We start from the raw sequence: 20,218 nt of genomic DNA, 5'->3' as shown, positions 1-20,218 counted from the left end.
GAGGGGACTACACTGGGCCACACCAAAACAATGGAAAACGCCCCCCCCCCTCCCCCCAGCATTAACCCTACCTTCTCAATAATCCACTGTGGCGACTACACATTGATGGCAGGTAATGTTCTCGAGGCATTCACCAAATCTAAACTTCTCTGTCGGATTGCTACGGGGTACAGCGTGATTCGTCACTCTGAATAATTCATTTCCAGTCATCCACTGTCCAGTGGCATTGCTGTGTACACCACCCCTAGCGTTGCTTAGCACTGATTAAAGAAACGTGTGGCTGATGAGCATCTACCCAACAATTGTATCCCGTTCTTTAACTCCTTGCGCGCAGTCATTGTTCTAACTGGAATGTTGGTAGCACTTTGGAACTCACGAGTGATTCTTTCCGCTGATTCCATGCGATTTTTTTTTTCAACCACCGTCTGCTATCCTCGACGGTTCCTGTACGTCTGTACATGATATGTGTCTGGCGTTAGTTTAGCTATAGTTGTTCCTTCGTGTTTCCTCTTCACAAACACATCACCAGCAGTCGATGCCAGAAGATTTCGGAAATGTTATTGTCAACAAACCATTGTGTCACAAATGCTGCCTTACGAAAGGAATGCTTGCATAAGCACTGATCGTTTCCAAACGGTCCCTGTACTATACGCTGCACAAAGTGCTGCAACGTGTGTTCATATCCTTCCGTAATTAGCGTTTTCTTAAGCGCAGCGATGGAACCTCCCTCTAAACACGAAAAATACCCCAACAGCGTAATACCACCTCCACCGTACGTCACTGTTGGCACTAGACATGGTGGCAGATTACGTTCTCCAGGCTCCCGCCAGACCTAAACCGTTGCATCGGGCTGCCACAACGTACAGCGTGATCCATCTATCTAGACGTTTCGAGTCATCCACTGTTCAGTGCCGTCACTGTTCACACGAGTTCAAGCGTCGCTTAGCGTTGACTACAGAAATATGTGGTTTACGAGGAGCCAATCGACCACTGTACATCATTCTTTTCAAATCCTTGCTGGTAGCATTTAGGGACTCACAAGTGAATCCTTCAGCTCATTACATGCGATTTTTTAGAATTTCCCTTCGCAAAGCACGATGTTTCCTGTCCGTCACTACATGCGGTCTGCCTGTTCTTGGTCTACCTGTGGCTATTCCATCGCGTTTGCACTTCACAATCGCATCAACAACAGTCGAATTGGACAGCTTTAGAGAAGTTGAAATGTCCGTAATTGATTTCTTACACAGGTTACATCCAGTGACTGGCCCCTATTCGAAATCACTGTGCTCTCCTTTGTGACCTACGCTGCTGTTAATGTTTTTTTACTGACAACAAAATATTCCCCACCTCCTTCTATTCTGGCCGTCAGTTTCACATTACGTAGGAGTGTCCAAATGCTGTAGATCAGATAATATATACGATGCGAAGTTTTATCACCGCGTAAAAATATCAAGCGATGACTATCAACCTCGGTGACGGTGTTAGCCCTATCTACGTACTCAACCTTGAGTGCGACAGTTTTTTTTTACTAACAGTGAATGAATCGGAATCGACTTTGGTTATAGATGTCTGCATTTCGGGTTTCGAGTAAGCGTCTCACTAGAACATCACCTCAGCGTCACTCTGGAAGTACCCACCACACAATGGTTTCTTCACCGAGGAGAGAGGAAGAAGTCATTTGGTGCCACGTTAGGAGAATACGAGCGGTTGAAAGGGGGATTGGGAGTGGGTAGGTAGCATTTCAAGGCCCAAAGAAGCGGATGTATGATAGTATCTTGTTCAGATGGCAGTGTCTTGGAGCGAAAACATTCCACCTTGACAGCCTCTCGTAAGCTCCTCAGGAGATTTCGGTAGTTTGCTCCTGCAATAATTTGGTTCTTATGAGCACAATATGTCAACAACGCACAATGACAGTCCCAGTCACTTACCTCTGAAGGCTACTAGGCTATCGCTTTCTTGCGCCGTAACGAAACCAGGCGTTTCTACTGCTTGATTTGATGCTTTTTCTCGGGGTCGTACTGATACATCCAGCACTCGCCTGTGGTCACTAAATGGCTAAAGACGTCTTGTGGATTGAAGAGATACAGCTGCAATATTTTCGCAGATGCCTCGCAGTAGCTCAGTAGCTGACTTTTTGAAATGGTGTGAGCAATCGCGGAAGCCAACGCGCGGTAGTCGTTGTCATGCACAAAATGTTGTGTAATAAGTTGAAAACAGGTGGATAACTGACATGCCGCCTCGATCTTGGAGCACCACAGTCTCCACCTGTACCGAGCGAGGTGGCACAGTGGCTAGCACACTGCACTCGCATTCGGGAGGACGACGGTTCAATCCCGCGTCCGGCCATCCTGACTTAGGTTTTCCGTGATTTCCCTAAATCGATGCAGGCAAATGACGGGATGGTTCCCTAATCCGATGAGACCGATGACCTCGCTGTCTGGTCTCCTTCCCCAAACAACCCTACCCAACCCTCTCCACCTGTCATAGGGTTCCGAGTTTCTCTTACAAAAATGATTTTCCACTTCTTCCTTCTCCATTTACGCTTGTTTGACCACACTACAAGCGTCTGCGACACATAACCACAATATCATATGATGGTACATTGCTGCTGCACACTTGCCAGCCCAGCATGGATTACTGCGGCGTAATCCGCCTTCAAATACAGAAAATGAATTACCTCATGTCCTTTTCGTTTTTTGATCCAGTAGTGGCGCGATGGTACTTGGGGGGAGGCATGGGTTTCCGTCCGTACTAGAACTACAGACACGCACATGCAAAAAAACAAAAAGTTAATTATACAACGTAATTTATGCGACGTTACAACTAAATCTTACTTCTACCTGTCATAACCGCCTCTGCATCCGAGCTCGCTAACGCATGCCTTGTGGGGGGCTTCCGACTCGGAGGCAGGCTGGTTCGAATCCTGGTGTTGCAAAATTTTTAGTATTATTTTTGGGAGGCAAGAGAAGAAAATGCACTGGCGTAAGAGTTCCTGAACCTGAATTTCAAACCTGTCTGTGGAGTCCCATAAAGTGACGGCATGTGACACTGTTGACGGTGATCCACCCGTCAGATGGATACGTTAAGCTCGGCGCCCTCTTGCCTCTGTTCGAGAGGAGTGGTGTATGTCCCAGCGCCGGGTTTCATCTTCTCCCTTCCCTTCATCCATGAGAGCACAAACCCAACACTAGGTTGCTCCAGCACTCATCACAGTCATCCACAAGACAGAGAAACACACTTGACAACTCATGGCCGTTAAGAAGAAGGTGGTGGCAAACCACAACCACTGGGACCTTGCCTTGAAAGGCGATGCAGGGTTCCTGCACCTGACGCCCTACGCTTATTCCCTCAAAATGAGATTACTTTGCCTTTTTATGGCTTTCCAAGATGGTTTACTACCAGTTCATCTAGTTTACTGTGATAGCAGAAATAATTGTAGTAGGAGTTGTGCTAATTAGTAGCGGGAGGCACGCACACAAGGCAAGTAGTGTGTTTTTTGAGCGTTCCTTCCCTCATCACCCGTGAAGACGTGGTGTCGCGCGAAATCTTATGCATGAGTGTTCATCAATTACAGCTTCCGTACACCTGTTTTGAAACTGACGCTCGGTGCTGATGCAACAGCAATTGAGCAATACAGCAGTGACTGGATGGAGCAGATACATCGGTTGTAATTACCTAACTAATATGTTTTAATACCCTTCTCCATAGCCGGCTGGTGTGGCCGAGCGGTTCTAGGCGCTTCAGTCTGGAACCGTGCGACCGCTACGGTCGTAGGTTTGAATCCTGCCTCGGGCATGGATGTGTGTGATGTCCTTAGGTTAGTTAGGTTTAAGTAGTTCTAACTTCTAAGTGACTGACGATCTCAGACGTTAAGTCCCATAGTGCTCAGAGCCATTTGAACCTTTCTCCATAAACATCCACAGATGCTACAAACGTCTACTGTGTTGTCGTAACCCTCGATGGCTCCACTGTTTATTACTAATCCATCCTTCCTTTACAACATTAGAGGCATTAACTACATTCACCACTGTGACACTGGTACAGTCCTCTCTGTAACACAATGTCTTCCACATATTTTCTTTACGGTGTCAATTAAGACATTGCTGGTTCTCAATTCTTTGTTAGGAAGCAAAATTTCGTCGCTTCAGTTGAGTCTTAACGATTTCGGCTGCACCTATCTCTGTGTAAATAGAAGCGGACAATGAAACTGGTTTTAGCAGTTCTCAGGAACCATGAGCAATGCAGTCCTGTTTCCGAACTGCATATTCCTATTTTCCAAATCAGAGAAAAACCACGTCGCAATTTTATTACACTGTAACCATCGGGTAATCCAATCAATAAAGTTTTGTGTTCAGGATCTTCTTGACAGCTAGATGAATTGAAACGCAGCACTTTCCTAGTTTGGGAAGAATGCGGCTGGAAAATGGCATAGACTAAGAGGGTCACCCCGGAATACCCTTACAATGACGTATGGTAAACCTGGAAACCCTAAAGCAAGATTAAAATATCACTTTGCTCCGGGATGTACGCTCTTATTAAACTTATGTGCAATTTAAAACTGTATATCAAAGCAGAGCTCGAACCGAAATCCTTGCAGTAAGGGCAGACTGTAGTTCTGACCGAGTTTGTGAATCACTCGTGGATAGTTCAGCCAGTACGAACATTGAGCGCAAAGGCAAGGATCCGGATACCAGTTCCATTCCGACCTCTCTGAATCCAGAGTAGATTGGCGCTGCTACTGATCACCTGTACAGTTTCTTAACCACTGCAGTTCGCAGTGTCGGTATAGCGGCAGCTGCATCATGTGCTCCCAACATATCTCATAGGGTTAGCTACCTCGCCCTACGAGAAGCTTTCCAACGTTACCAAACTGTCAGTGACTTATAACAGGGGTCTGGCAGTTATCATGCAACTTTTAGCAGTGAAAACGTACCAATTCTCTTAGTGTAAAACTCGCAAGTAGACATCAACGAAATCGTCGACTATGTCCCGTTTCTTGAATCGAAACGGATACATATACGTTAATTTTATGTGATAAGGTTAAGATTTCCTGGTTTTCGGAAAATGTTCCATGTTTGTAAGAGAAGTGTCAGAAATTAATATACGCCTCTTACATAGTCCAACTGAGACTCTGTATGCCTGTGTTTCAGTTTGCATGGTCCAACTGTAAAGAACCGAGAGTTCACAAAAAGTCCGGTTTAATGAGAAATTTAAGATTTGGAATGGCCGATATGTAAACGATCCGAAAGATTGCAAATGAACTTTGCGTTAAGGTTCCTTAAACACACATTATGATTACTCAGCCCTTAGATTTGACACGTAAGTTCCAACAATGACGAGACCCTGGCGTGCTCCCCATGGATATTAAAAAAGAAATGGTCGGGCCTCGTAAGATTTTAGCATGACATAGATACTTCAGGGAATTGTCAGTGCTAAGACACTTACGGGGCTTAGTTTTAGCTGAGTTCGCAAAACTGGTAAATCCTATACATGGAAGCGAGACCACGTATCTCTTTATAAAATTGTATTTTCTCACACTACTTGTCACTCACCGACAATGCGCTTTTCTCAAAGTGCCTGGGGAGTCAAACTACTGCTTCCTTATTATGACCTGTGGAAAATACAGTTTAAGAAAAGTACTTTAAAAATAAAAATAACTGCCCTCTACAGTATGATGTCGATGTTGCTCCCAAAAAATACGAGTCTCTGCTATGTGCGCCATGATTACCGTTTCCTGAAACAACTAGTTCATCGTGAAGCGCCTGGCAACTACGAACCAAATTTGGAGAAATTGTTTATCGACTATTTCTCAAAGTTGTGGCGTCGTCTTATTCTGACTTACCTGAGATCATGACTACCCTTGTACGTCGGTAGTCAACAAAAAGTTGGCACGTAACGACTCCATGGAATTTGGGAACTTTTCATTAAATATGACGTTTAATTTATTACATTTTGTTTTCCGTTCGTTTTGGCTCTTTACGTTCTTATAGATTTGTAGCTACAGGATAATAATAATGCCAATAAAAGTTGAGCAAGTGTTTGTTTCTCTGGCGAAGAAGGGTAACAACAACAACTGTACTGCTAAAAGGAAATACTCGTACACACTAACCCAACTCAATGGCGGCCGCTGCACATCCGAATCACAAGTGAACCAACAGACCGATAACAGCTACTGGAGGACAGGCGGACCGCTTCCAGATGTCTAGTGATTCTGTTGAATCGGAGAAAAGAGCAGTGGAACAATAGAAACTGTCCTCTGCAGGACCTGAGTGACGGAATTTGTGGACCTCTGAAGTGGGTCACGTTGCCTCCAGCGAAGAAATTCTGGGCGTCCTACGGGCAGAGGCAGTTAGACGCAGGGGTCCTGAGCACATCAAAACTTACGGCTCCGGCCGTAAGCATTACAGCACAATTATTATTTCAGGTTCAACTACCGCTAACAGCTTCCAGTCTTCTACAAAACACAAGAAAATAAAATACGGCTAAATCTGTCTCGATTAGCCAGCTGAAGTGGCCGAGTGGTTCTAGGCGCTACAATCTGGAACCGCGCGACCGCTACGGCCGCAAGTTCGAATCCTGCCTCGGGCATGGATGTGGATGATGTCCTTAGTTAGGTTTAAGTAGTTCTAAGTTCTAGCGGACTGATGACCACAGCAGTTAAGTCCGATAGTGCTCAGAGCCATTTGAACCATTTGTCTCGATTAATAAAGTACAAAAATGGAATCGACAGAGAAGTTACAAAGGAATGTAGACAATATTACGACATATACAATCCATTTTCAGCACGTAGGCCGTCTCCAGACACACAAAGCTAATAGACTCTGTCAGAAACCAGAATCTCTCTATGTAGCAGGGATCTAAAAATAATCTACAAGAGAGAACAAAAAAAGTGGACGGGTAGTTCAGACTAAACACTCGCCGGCCGGAGTGGCCGTGCGGTTCTAGGCGATGCAGTCTGGAGCCAAGCGACCGCTACGGTCGCAGGTTCGAATCCTGCCTCGGGCATGGATGTGTGTGATGTCCTTATGTTAGGTTTAATTAGTTCTAAGTTCTAGGCGAGGGATGACCGAGGCAGGATTCGAACGTCGCGCAGTTCCAGACTGAAGCGCCTGGAACTCAGCGTAGTTATCACGTTACAGTGTGTTAATTTGAATGCAAACAATTTACAATAAACGGAGGAAAAAGGCTGAGAAAGAGCAGCACAAGGAGAGGAAGGATGAAAAGAGTTAAAAACTGCCTGAAGCTTTGGACAACAAACTGTGAGAGATGTAAATTTGTGGTGCACCTAAATTCAGAGAGAACTGTAGTCTTAATTGTCGTTATTCCAGTGTATAAGACATTAGCTTAAATCTGAAACTGTAGAAGCAAGTGATAACATTTCATGTATTACAGCCCTAGTCGTTATTCTACATTCGAGTACTTGCAGAAGGACGGAATGCTGGAACAGGTATGCGACTGCATCGAAAACACGCTATCGAATGGAGTCTGATATGACGTTCTTAATGGCAAAACATAGTCACGAGCGAAAATAGCTTCAGTATATCCAAAGACGAAACGAAGGAAGACTGAGCATTGACGTCCCTCGATGACAAAGCGATTAGAGGTGGAACACAAGCCCGAATTGCAGGAAGGATGTGGAAGGAAGTCGTTCGTGTCCTTTCGAAAGCAACATCCCGCAATTTACTGCAGCGACAGGACACACGAGGGAAGTGCGACAGTTACGTTAGTGTTTACGACATCACTCTCCTCGTGTCCTGGACAACTGGTAGCTAAATCCTGTTCAGAGTTAGGTTTTCACAGATTTTTCTAACTATATTAAATTGAATGCCACGATGGTTTCTTCGAAAAGGACGCAGCCGATTTCTCCTCAGAGTTTGTCAAATCTGGATGTGTGCACTATCTTTAACGACATCGTAAACCAGGTGCCTTTAAGTCTTAAGCTTCGTTTCTTTTTCAAGACACACAGCAAAGACCTTGAAGACAATAGTTTTAGCTGTTTGATGCTACGTGCATGCTCCGCAGTTACTGAGATATCGTGCGAAGATCGCGGTCCTGGAAAGAAGTCGGCACCTCGCATCGATACCACAGAGGTTAAAGGGGTCTCGGTGCATTCTGCAACGACGAATGGGAGGCGCAGGTGAAGTCACGCCTTCTCTGCCAGCGCCCCAGCGCCACTGGACGGAGGCCGATACACGGACGAGGAGATGGATATTTCGACCAAGCAGACAAAATCGTCTAGTTAGGACAACGTGTTACGTATTACAAGGGAAGGCCACGACTTTCGGGTCACGGGTTGCTTTATATAGCAACTTTACATAATCTTCATACAGTCTTTATATAGTCTCTTAGGGTTTGCTGCCTGATCCTAAAATCAATTCGATTCGATATTTCGGCGATTCAACTAGTCGCAATCTTCAGGCGAAAGCTGCTTCTGCTGATGTGTCCCGCTGAGAACTGAGCTCCTGAAGATGGCGAACAGCTGGATCGCCGAAATATCGAATCGAATTGATTTTAGGATCCGGCAGCAAACCCCAAGAGACGTTCAAGACTTATTACGCCAGGAAAGCCTACGAAGTCATATCAAGACTTTATATGCTTTGAATAGCTCATTCGAATAACATAACGTGCAAGTAGCAAGGCGTACTATTTATCGAGAAAATAGAGAAAATCGCAAGAGAAGTTTTACGCATCAGTGATCTACCGATGTGTTGTGACCTTCACCATGAGCTAGCCGCGGTCATGTGGATAGCGTGTAAGCTTAGTAATCGGTGGACGGCTGGATCGAAACCCACTTTATTTTTAAAAGAAATTTATATTCTTTTTCAACACAAGTCAGTTTATTTTATACATATTACATTTGAAAGGTAATATAATGAGAGGGCACGGTTATCTTGCATGAACTTTTATTGAATTCCCCCGTTATTTCGCTATGTACTAATTTTTATTGAAACAACAAAAATGATGTGCCTTTTATTTCTATAGCCAAATTAAAAACTTTATCGAGCGTCTTCAAACTTGTTCATATTTTATTGACAAAAAACGAAAAATTTCTTCTTGTGAAAATGCTATTACAATACATTCAATCGTACATCACCAACTTTCAGTACCGATATATACGAAAATATTGCGTTATGCATGGTTTGCATCCAAATTGTCGGAAGAAAGGCAGATTTTTCAAAACTTCAACAAGCTTTATTTTTCCTTAGAAACTCTGGAGTTTCCTTGTGCACGCGGGATAACTGCATTCATTAGATGCAATACATGCCGTTTTAATGAGTGTTTTTCGTGCCTGTATGAAAAATATCATGCTTCAACTTGTAATGTCTAAAGCACATCTGACGGTAAATCACACATAACCCTCATATTCTCGCGTATTTTAACCATCGTAAACTTATTTACACCACGATTTATCGATGTTTGACTTGGGATTTCCAAGCCTTTTCCTCCTCCCTGAAACCCGTGTCTGCAGATCGAAGCGTCCAGGTGTAAAGCAGTTCTCGGTGCCTTACCCAACTGCATGTATAGGATATTTCGAAAGTCACGCAGGCATACATTTTCAAGAAAACTTTAAGCGTTTGGTCGTTTACTTGTCGATAGTTATAATATCTGTTGTGATAATAAAAATTAGTAAAAACCACACAACACTGAAAATTCAGTAAAAGTTAAAATATGCCTGTCTTTTCGTCATATTACCTTTCAAATGTAGTATGTACGAAATAATACGACTAGTGTTGAAAAAATGTAAATTAAATAAAAAACATCCCTTGGACTCCGTCCAGCGACCCACCGATTACGAAGCTTGTGCGCTAACCACAAGACCGCCGTCATCTTGTGCATCGCAACTGTACATCACGTATGTGCAAAACTTGTCTCCTGATTTTCTTCAAATCGCCTAACTAGTACGACTTACTACTTGCATATTACGTTTTCATGATGGACTACTAAAAGTAAATCCGTGATCCGAACGTCATAGCCTCCCCTTGTTAGACTGAAGAGTCATTGTGAACTTCGTACATCATGTGCATCAAATGATACTTTAATGTTCAAAGACAAATATAAATATTAGGTACATTCCTATGGCAATGGATTGAATAAAGTCAAGTAAATCATCTTATCAGTCTTGTAATAAAGTGAATTAATATTTCATATGTTGTATATCCACTCCACCATCCCTCAGAGGATCAAAAAACCCGTAGTTATACCAGATCATAACAGTTACATATAGGACACTCTGTTAGGAAATTGCAACAAAATGCAGACACTTGGAGGTAATTAGAGCTTGACGCAAAACTTTGCTGGCTGTGAGCATAAACAGTCCTAATGCATTGGGGATAAATGAATGAAAAGACATGAAGACGAGTGACTACACAGTTTTTCATCACACACTGGAATCATTAAGGCTATGTAGTAGATTACGTCCAGAGCAATTCACGTTGGAAGACCAAATAACTACAGCTGTAGCGCAGGAAGTTACCAGAGAGAAGTATATCGGAAGAATCCTAGGAAACGCTACGGTCGCAGGTTCGAATCCTGCCTCGGGCATGGATGTGTGTGATGTCCTTAGGTTCGTTAGGTTTAAGTAGTTCTAAGTTCTAGGGGACTTATGACCTCAGCAGTTGAGTCCCATAGTGCTCAGAGCCATTTGAACCAATGCTAGGAAACTGTAACTCACACACTTGAAGGAAGTGGTTTCCAAAATCATCGATTAATAACTTCTTGTCCACTGTTTGTCAGTGTAAGATGTTGGAGTGATGTGAGAGATAAAGAAGGTGAAAAAAAGAGCCGCGTGGTTCTTCGCCGATTTGTTCGCTTAGCATCCGACTTTCGAGGGAATACCCAAAAGTCTCCAAAGGGAAACGCCACAAGAGACGCTCTGCGCTTTACGGATGTTCATAATCTTACAAATCCGCAAGCCCACACTTCAGCATGACTAAGCAACGTATTACGTCCTCTAGCTTTCATGTCATGTAACGATCAGAAGAATGCCGGCCAGAGTGGTCGAGCGGTTCTAGGCGCTTCAGTCTGGAACCGCGCGACCGCTACGGTCGCAGGTTTGAATCCTGCCTCGGGCATGGATGTGTGTGGTGTCCTTAGGTTAGTTAGGTTTAAGTAGTTCTAAGTTCTAGGGGACTGATGACCACAGCAGTTAAGTTCCATAGTGCTCAGAGCCATCACAAGAATGACCAAGACAGATTTGAGCGTATGCTAAGGGGTATCCGAAATTTTTCTACCCGTCAACCTTCCGTGAATAAAGCCTGAGAAGGGCAGGGGATTATTTTTATATACGATGTGCCTTCCCCAGATGCTAAAACGTTATTGAAAACAGTACCAAATTGTTGTCGTACTTTTTTCAAGAGCACATCATTACGAAAGAAGTAAAACTTCTTTCGACATATCAGTACATAAAAAGAGTTTTAGTATGAACAATAAATATGAATACTCGCTTGCGTACTACCTCCGGCCAGAAATTCGGTGTCGGTACCTACTATTATATGTGAAAAGTAAGTGAGCTCACCTCACGTGAGGCCCAGAACAATACGGAAGTTGTAGTTACGATTTGATCCTTGTATACTATCCCCATGTACGAGGGCATGGTGAAAAGCAGTGCCTCCGAGTTTTTATGTGATAACTCTTAAAGCTTTTTAAATAAAACAAATTTTATTAACATTCTACATCTTTGTTCTTCATTTCTGTATATTTATACATCAACAAAGGCGCCCTGGTGATGAACACATTTCTCCCAACGAGAGACAATTTGTTGATACCGCTTACCGTAGAATGTTTGACTTTGTTGGCGGAGCCGCAACCACAGCACTGGATGCGCTGCATCGTCACCAAGAAGGTGAATTCCTCGAAGGAGTTCCTTAAATTTTGCAGGTGAAAATCGGATGGGGCCAAGTCGAGCCTGTATGGAGGATGATCGATGACAATAAACCCAAAGCGTCAGACTGTTGCAGGTGTCGCAGGGCTCATGTGTGGTCTGGCACTGCCATGCTGAAACAAAGGGTGCTGCCTGTATGACTAACCTTTCGAATTCGTGCTTTCAGTTTCTTGAGGTCTATCACGCACCGACATAGTTACGTTATAAGCCACCGTGTTATACGCCTTATTCACTGAAGCGCCAAAGAAACTGGTCTAGGCATGCGTATCCATATACACAGATATGGAAACAGGCAGAACACGGAGCTGCGGTCGGCAACGCCTATATAAGACAACAAGTGTCTGGCGCAGTAGTTAGATCGGTTACTGCTGCTACAGTGACAGGTTGTTAAGATTTAAGTGAGCTTGAACATGGTGCTACAGTCGGCGCACCAGCGACGGGACACAGCATCTCCGAGGTAGTGGTAAAGTGAGGATTTCCCGTTCGACCATTTCACGAGCGTACCATGAATATCAGGAATCCGTTTAAACATCGCTGCGAGCAGTAGAAGATCCTGCAAGAACGGGGCCAACGACGAGAATCGTTCAGCGTCACAGAAGTGCAACCGTTTCGCAAATTGCTGCAGATTTCAATGCTGGGCCACCAACAAATGTCAGCGTGCGATCCATTCAACGAAACATCATCGCGTGACGCGGTGCAAGATCCAGTGTGAATTAGCCTTAAGCAAACAGGGTGATCCCTACATCACCTGCCAATTCCAGCTTAATGTTGACAACATGCGCAGAATACAAAACTCCAGAGATGCTTCTACTTTATGAGCCCGCTGAAGGTCCACTCGTGTACCCTTGATGACAGCACGATAAACAGCCTTAAGCCTTGCCTGGACCCGTCAACACCGACATTGAACTGTTGATGACTGGAAACATGTTGCCTGCTGAGACGAGTCTCGTTTCAAATTGTATAGAGCGGATGGACGTGTAAGGGTATGGGGACAATGTCATGAATCCATGGACGTTGCATGTCAGCTGTAGACTGTTCAAGCTGGTGGAGGCTCTGTAATGGTGCGGAACTTGTACAGTTGGAGTGATATGGGACCCCTGATAAGTCTAGATACGACTCTGACAGATGACACGTACGTAAGCATCCTGTCTAATCACTTCCATCCATTCATATCCGATGTATATTCCAACGGACTTGGGCAATTCCAGCAGGACAATGCGACAACCCACTCGTCCAAAACTGCTACAGAGTGGCTCCAGGAACGCTCTTCTCGGTTTAAACACTTCCGCTGGCCACCAAGCTCCCCAGATATGAACATCATTGAGCATATCTGGGATGCCTTCCAAGAGATCTCCACCATCTCGTACCCTTACGGATTTGTGGAGAGCCCTGCAGGACTCATGGTGTCAGTTCCGTCCAGCACAACTTCAGACATTAGTCAACTCCATGTCAAATCGTGTTGCTGCACTTCTGCGTGCTCGCGGGTACCCTACACGATATTAGGCAGGTGTAGCAGTTTCTTTGGCTCTTCACTGAAATTCTGACCCCCTCCTCCCCTGTGCTCTAGGAGCAGACACTTGCAGCTTGCGTCAGCGAAGTGGGAAAGTGGAGAGAGTAATATGCATGCCATATTGAGAACTGAATAAAAAAATTCTGAGGCATTACTTTTTAGCACATCCTCATAATTTATGTATGTTTCACTTCTCTTTCTTGTAATGCTAGTTTTGCACACTACTTTAATCTGGGTATGGGCCAGAAATTTGACAACGCGCAGTTTAAAATGGAAACATTTGTATCTGAATGCAGTTTTTGTATGTATATTCTAAAGGTTTATTTATGAGCCACCAAGGTAGCTGCTTCCTGGACTCGGGTAGGCGCGCCAACCCCGCATCGAATCTGTCCGGTGCATTAACGACGGCCAGCGTCCTGGCCAGCCTGAATGTGGTTTTTAGGCGGTTTTCCACATCCCGCTAAGTGAATACCGGGCTGGTCACTACGTTCCGCCTCAGTTACAGATACGATTAATCAGCAGACCCCACAAGTCGGAATAAATGCTTGGAAAGAGAGAGAGATTCAAAAAGTTTATTTATATATGCATTCCTTAGCCCTTTCTTTAACGAGTGGTGAACGATTACATTCTAGTGTTATATATCACTTTCAAGTTTTTTACTCTACTGGTTTTTCAAAGCATTGCGCTCAAGCTTTCTTGCATGGCGTGCTGAAGTTAAAGAAAAGACGCCACCACGGTCCCGTTCTTGCATAGAAACTTCATTGGGATAATGCTGATATTGCAAGAATCGGCGTCAGGTTGGTCAGAGTATTTGTTTGCCATGCTGCTGGCCCGGGTTCGATTCCTGGTCGGCTCGAAGATTTTCTCCACTCTGGGACTAGGCGTTGTGCTGTCCTCATCATCACTTTATCATCTTGGACACACAAGCTGCCCAATGTGTCGTCAGCTGAAAAGACTTGCACCTCAATGGCCGAACTTCAGCAGGTGGGTATTCCCGGCCATCAGTGCCACGCGACCTTTTCAGCGGACAGACGGACACCCCTGTGGCGATCGTGGCCAGCTTGCCGCACAACGAAGCCTCGTGTTGCTGCTCTGTTGTGGCTACCGTGACGGAAACGATACCTGTCCAAAATAGCGACAGGCCAAACTCATATAAATTCTACCCATCTTAGCTAGTCACTAACAGTCACCACCTGCAGCGCGCTACCAGAAGTAGGCTACTCCACGCCGACAATCGTCTTGAAATGGTCATCTATCTGTCGCTGCTAGACGCTGGCTGTACTAAGCTGTAGGACTGCCCGCTCCTTGTAAGTCCAGATGCCACTGTGAGTTAACTGGTGCCTTCCACCTGGATGACTCTCATCGACTCAACAATTGACCTTTCGCCTAGTGCGGGCATATGATGCTGCTGCCGAGCAGCTGGGCTCCACGGCTCAGTCCCGCACTCCTTGGTGCGTCCCGCACAGAGCAGTGCGGCAGCGCCAGACATCGCGGGCACCTTTCTCCAGTTGCATGCTGCCCTGCCCTCAGCCCCCATTCAGCATTTCCTCGGCACCGTAATGCTAACGACGCACAGTGGATGAGAATCCTGAAAACTTGGCTAGAGATTCAAAATCTGCTCCAATATTGCCAAAAATGGGTATAAAGGGGTGTCTGTGCATTCTGATAAGGATTTTTAAATCAAAATTGAAAAATTCAAAATGGTGGATCTAATATGGCGAAAAGAATCTGTAAAAATCTGTAAAAATTCGTAAGAATCTGTAAAAATTAATGAAGTGGACAAAAAAGTGTTTGTCCATTATAATTAGCCGGGCTGTTATGCCGTGGTCGGTTGATGAATTTTGTCTCAATTCCCAACGTTTCGTCTCCGACTGCGGGAGACGAAACGTTGGGAATTGAGACAAAATTCATCAACCGACCACGGCATAACGGCCCGGATAATTATAACGGACATGATATTTCCGGCCGTGAAAGTCTACATTTTAGTAAAAATGTGTTTAATGGTCGAACTTATTATAAAAGCTCCTCTCTTACTGTCTTTATTGCAAAGAAGATATACTGATAAGAACTGAAAGATACATCAGTAATAAAAACTGAAAGTTTTAAAAGCCATCTTAATGTTCTTCCTCTTGTGCTTCCTGTCCTTCCTCTTCATTTCTTTCTTCATCTTCTTCCTGAAACTCGCCCAGTTAATAATGACTCGATTGTTGTTAACCGCAACAGCAGCCCAACTTTAAGGTTGATGTCACCGTAACATAATACATAAGTGCTAATCAGATTTAGTTGCTTTAGGAATCGTTTCTAAGTGCGACTGCTCAAAAATGTTCACACAATGAAAAACGATTTTACAACAACCAACGCTAAGATGTTTTGTACTGTTTTCCTTTTATATTCAAATGGTTCAAATGGCGCTGAGCACTATGGGACTCAACATCTGAGGTCATCTGTCCCCTAGAACTTAGAACTACTTAAACCTAACTAACCTAAGGACATCACACACATCCATGCCCGAAGAAGGATTCGAACCTGCGACCGTAGCAGTTGCGCGGTTCCAGACTGTAGCGCCTAGAACCGCTCGGCCACACCGGCCGGCTTATATACTCTGTTTAGATGTAATATGAGCCAGACAATATTTCATCTCACACTTCTACTACGGTTAATCGCAACACAGGTCAGAATTTTTAGTATTCGATCACACGCTATAGCAATGGTCATCACACACAGTCCTCAGCGCAATCCAGAATGTAGCCGGAGCGGTTGACGCAAGCGCGGATACACAGCACACCGCAAAACCTTTGTAAAGCACTTGCCAAGAATATCTTCGGTCAAGAATCGGTACTGTTTTGCTGAGGGTCAGTCCACGGCGGTGGGGGCTCACTCAGCGGGCACGACACGACGCGTAGCTGACGGCTCCGCCCGAACTCGACGGACTCCAAACTCGACTGACACTTCACTCGCTTAGCGCTAGCACCGCTTGATAATCGATTTTGCGTACCATCGACCTGTGGAAGGCTGTGATTATCGTGGGTAATGGATCGCACACCACTTGCATTCCTCACCGACACTTGGATCCTCTGCGTCATCCTCAACATGTGATTCAAAAATGGTTCAAATGGCTCTGAGCACTATGCGACTTAACATCTGAGGTCATCAGTCCCCTAGAACTTAGAACTACTTAAACCTAACTAACCTAAGGACATCACATACATCCACGCCCGAGGCAGGATTCGAACCTGCGACCGTAGCGGTCGCTCGGCTACAGACTGTAGCGCCTAGAACCGCACGGCCACTCCGGCCGGCAACATGTGATTCCTCGTAATCCGCTGCAGTAGGTACCAAGAGGGCTACAGATTCCGACGACAAAGTTTTCACTTTCCTCGGAGATGGTTTCGGCAAAGAAGAAATACAGGGATCGGTTGTTGTCAGGAGTCTCCGGAACACATCCTCCATATTTTTCACGCGAGAAGACTTTCTGGAAAAGCTTAGGCGATACTGCCTTTTGAGACTGTTTGTTTATTTCTGTGCATCTTCCGACAGCTGACCGATTGGCAAAATAAAGAAGCAGTTACGTCCGGTTCGTGAATAAACAGTCTATGGGCTCCTATTGGCATATTGTACCATCAGTAGACTTTGGAATAACGCCTGGCTGTTGCAATGACTTAAAAATTTCAGTTCTGTTTTCTCAGTGTAAATAACGGCATTTTACAACTGTTGCTAAAAAGATGGCTCACAGGCGGAGCTGCGACCGAGCGATGTGGCGCAGTTGTCAGCACACTGGACTCGATTCGGGAGGACGAGGGTCAAACCCGTGTGCGGCCATCCGCATTTAGATTTTCCGTGATTTCCCTTAGTCGCTCCAGGCCAATGGCTGGATGGTTCCTTTGAAAGGGCACTGCCGATTTCCTTCCCCACCCTTGACAACTTACGAGCTTGCGCTCCGACTCTAATGACCTCGATTAGACGGAACGTTAAACTCCACCCTTCCGGAGCTGCGGCTGCTTGCTTGATTTTAAGGCTGATTGACGAAGATGATCGTTCATACTTAAGGACAGAACTAATATGAAGGCGGAATGTCGTTGAACTTGCAGTCCGGTAAGAAGTTAAGTAACAAAAACCAGTTATTTAATTAACGATTAAAGAATGAAGTAAGTGTTGGTAATTACCTACACACCATCTGAAACAGCCTCCGCTAAAAAAATCTCCGTCTGACTTCGCTGAACAAAAATATTTCATTAGAACAACGAAAAACTTTTGCAGCCCCTAAGACCAGGATTCAGTAGTCCCAAATTTACTCTAGCTAACTTATTAATCGAAACTTCTTGACTCTGGGACTTCAGCGCCTTTTCCGCACTCCAGGACAGACTTCCGATCCCAGTCTCCGACTGCATCAACACTTCCGCTGTGTTTGAGGGAATAAATGACTGACACTTTAACTCTCTTGGTTTTCCAGCGGCCCTACACTTGCTTCCTAACCGTCGCCCCACTATAAGTGGGGGAATGGAGGAGGTTAGTGTTTAACGTCCCGTCGACAATGAGGTTATTAGAGAGGGAGCACAAGCTCGGATTAGGGAAGGATGGGGATCGAAATCGACTTTTCCTTTACAAAGGAACCATCTCGGTATCTACCTGAAGCGACTTAGGGAAATTATGGAAAACCTACATCAGGACGGCCGGAAGCGAGTTTGAGCCGTCGTCCTTCCGAATCCGAGTCCAGTTTGCTAACCACTGTGCCACATCGCTGTATCTATAACTGACGACAAGGTGGAGAACTGAACGCCACCCAGACGACTGCCATAGAGGTCGAAACATCGTAAACTTCTACATATTGCTACGCACAGTGTTCCGACATCTATAAAAGCTTTCAGTAGCCATATTTGATGTACATTTCACTGTGAATGCGTGCATGGGAGTACGTAAGAGTTTGATTTGCTTCATTGTGAGAGACGAAGAAAAAGAAGCATGCAGGGTAGTTACACTGTAGTCATCATAACGATAAATCTGGTGTAAACTTACTCCATGTATCCTTCCCCGAGTTCTGAAATCTCACTGGATTTCGTTTCGCGTCGAGCGGAAGCCAAGCTGAGTACAGTCAAGAACGATAAAAAGAATATGTTTGATGACGTGTGTTACGCGCACGTCGACTGAGCGATAATACGAGGCAACGGCGTTACTGGCGCACTTAACTTGAACACCACTGGCTACGCAGCTGGTCCAACTAAACCGCAGTCATGTGATCAGTTGCAGTTACGATGAAAAAAAAGAGAAAAGAGACCAGCAGAGAAACAATATAGCTTCAAAAAATGGTTCAAATGGCTCTGAGCACTATGGGACTCAACTGCTGAGGTCATTAGTCCCCTAGAACTTAGAACTAGTTAAACCTAACTAACCTAAGGACATCACAAACATCCATGCCCGAGGCAGGATTCCAACCTGCGACCGTAGCGGTCTTGCGGTTCCAGACTGCAGCGCCTTGAACCGCACGGCCACTTCGGTCGGCAATATAGCTTCGAATGTGATTTAATTTTTAAAGTGAACGAAGTAATATTCGGCAAAACTCCAGCAATACCGCACGCTTCTTAGAGGAACTGACGGAAAACATACCATACTGTTCAAATGGCTCTGAGCACTATGGGACTTAACATCTGAGGTCATCAGTCCCCTAGAACTTAGAACTACTTAAACCTAAGGACATCACACACATCCATGCCCGAGGCAGGATTCGAATCTGCGACCGTAGCGGTCGCGCGGTTCCAGACTGAAGCGCCTAGAACCGCTCGGCCACACCAGCCGTCCTACCATGCTGTCTTTCTTAGCTAAAATAGCACTGTAATTAAAAACAAGAGTGGTGAAAATTCCTTCCCTAGAAGCAGGTTAATTTTTCTGAGCGTTGACGCCGAAACGTATTGCAGGGATTGGGCCGTGTAGTTAAATAGTGAAGCTATTGGAGGTAGCACTTGAGGTCTGTCGTCTGGTAACCTTTCAGTTACTTCCACATTCGAAACCGGGAAATACATTTCAGTACTTAAATTATAATCTGCTACATTTATAACGCGTATGGTGTCCTCAATGCTGTAAAAATTATTGTTGTGTTTCTGCGACGCTTATCATTCTGGTTCGCGTGAGACAACGTCTGCGGCATAAAACAATGGACGTAGTCCGAATAAAGAACATGAGATTTTCAATTTTTGAACGAAAATTTATATTCTCTTAATTTAATCTACCTTGATTAACAATTATTTACAAAATGTCGATAAATAAGAATTCATACACGCAATGAAAACTGGAATTTTGCATGCAATATGTAACTAATAACAAGAGAACGTGCATTTTTTATTAAAAATCATAATGAGATAAACACAGTTCCTCGGAAAAGTTCAAAGCTGTTTTTTTTCTGTAAACTTGTCGAAAACATTAAGAACAACCAGTTTCTCGCCACTTTTTTAACGGTGTTTCACGAGCGAGTTTCACAGTGGAGTAGGACGCAGCGTCTGCCTTTTTCACGTATTAGCAGCTCGAGAATCAGAGCACAACAGCACAGCGACAGCGACTATACATGATTTTCGAAATAAGACCTACGAAGCTGTTGATGGCTGTATAGTATAAACGTAGACATCAGAAATAAGACCGCTGATATCCACAAGAGGTTAGAATAATTTAAACCAGACTCGTATTACAATATTAAATGGTGTGGAATGCGTGTATTGACCTAATGAAATACTTCGTAATTTCGTGTGCTCGAATAAAAACATATATTAAAATAATATTGGGTTACCCGGTTTCATTAGCAACGGGGAAGCCCTTTTGGCCGCGTTATTTCCGTGCTGCGT

The sequence above is a fragment of the Schistocerca americana genome, chromosome 2 (assembly GCF_021461395.2).
Source record: "Schistocerca americana isolate TAMUIC-IGC-003095 chromosome 2, iqSchAmer2.1, whole genome shotgun sequence".
Lineage (NCBI taxonomy): Eukaryota > Metazoa > Arthropoda > Insecta > Orthoptera > Acrididae > Schistocerca > Schistocerca americana.
This window is presented reverse-complemented; position numbering follows the sequence as displayed.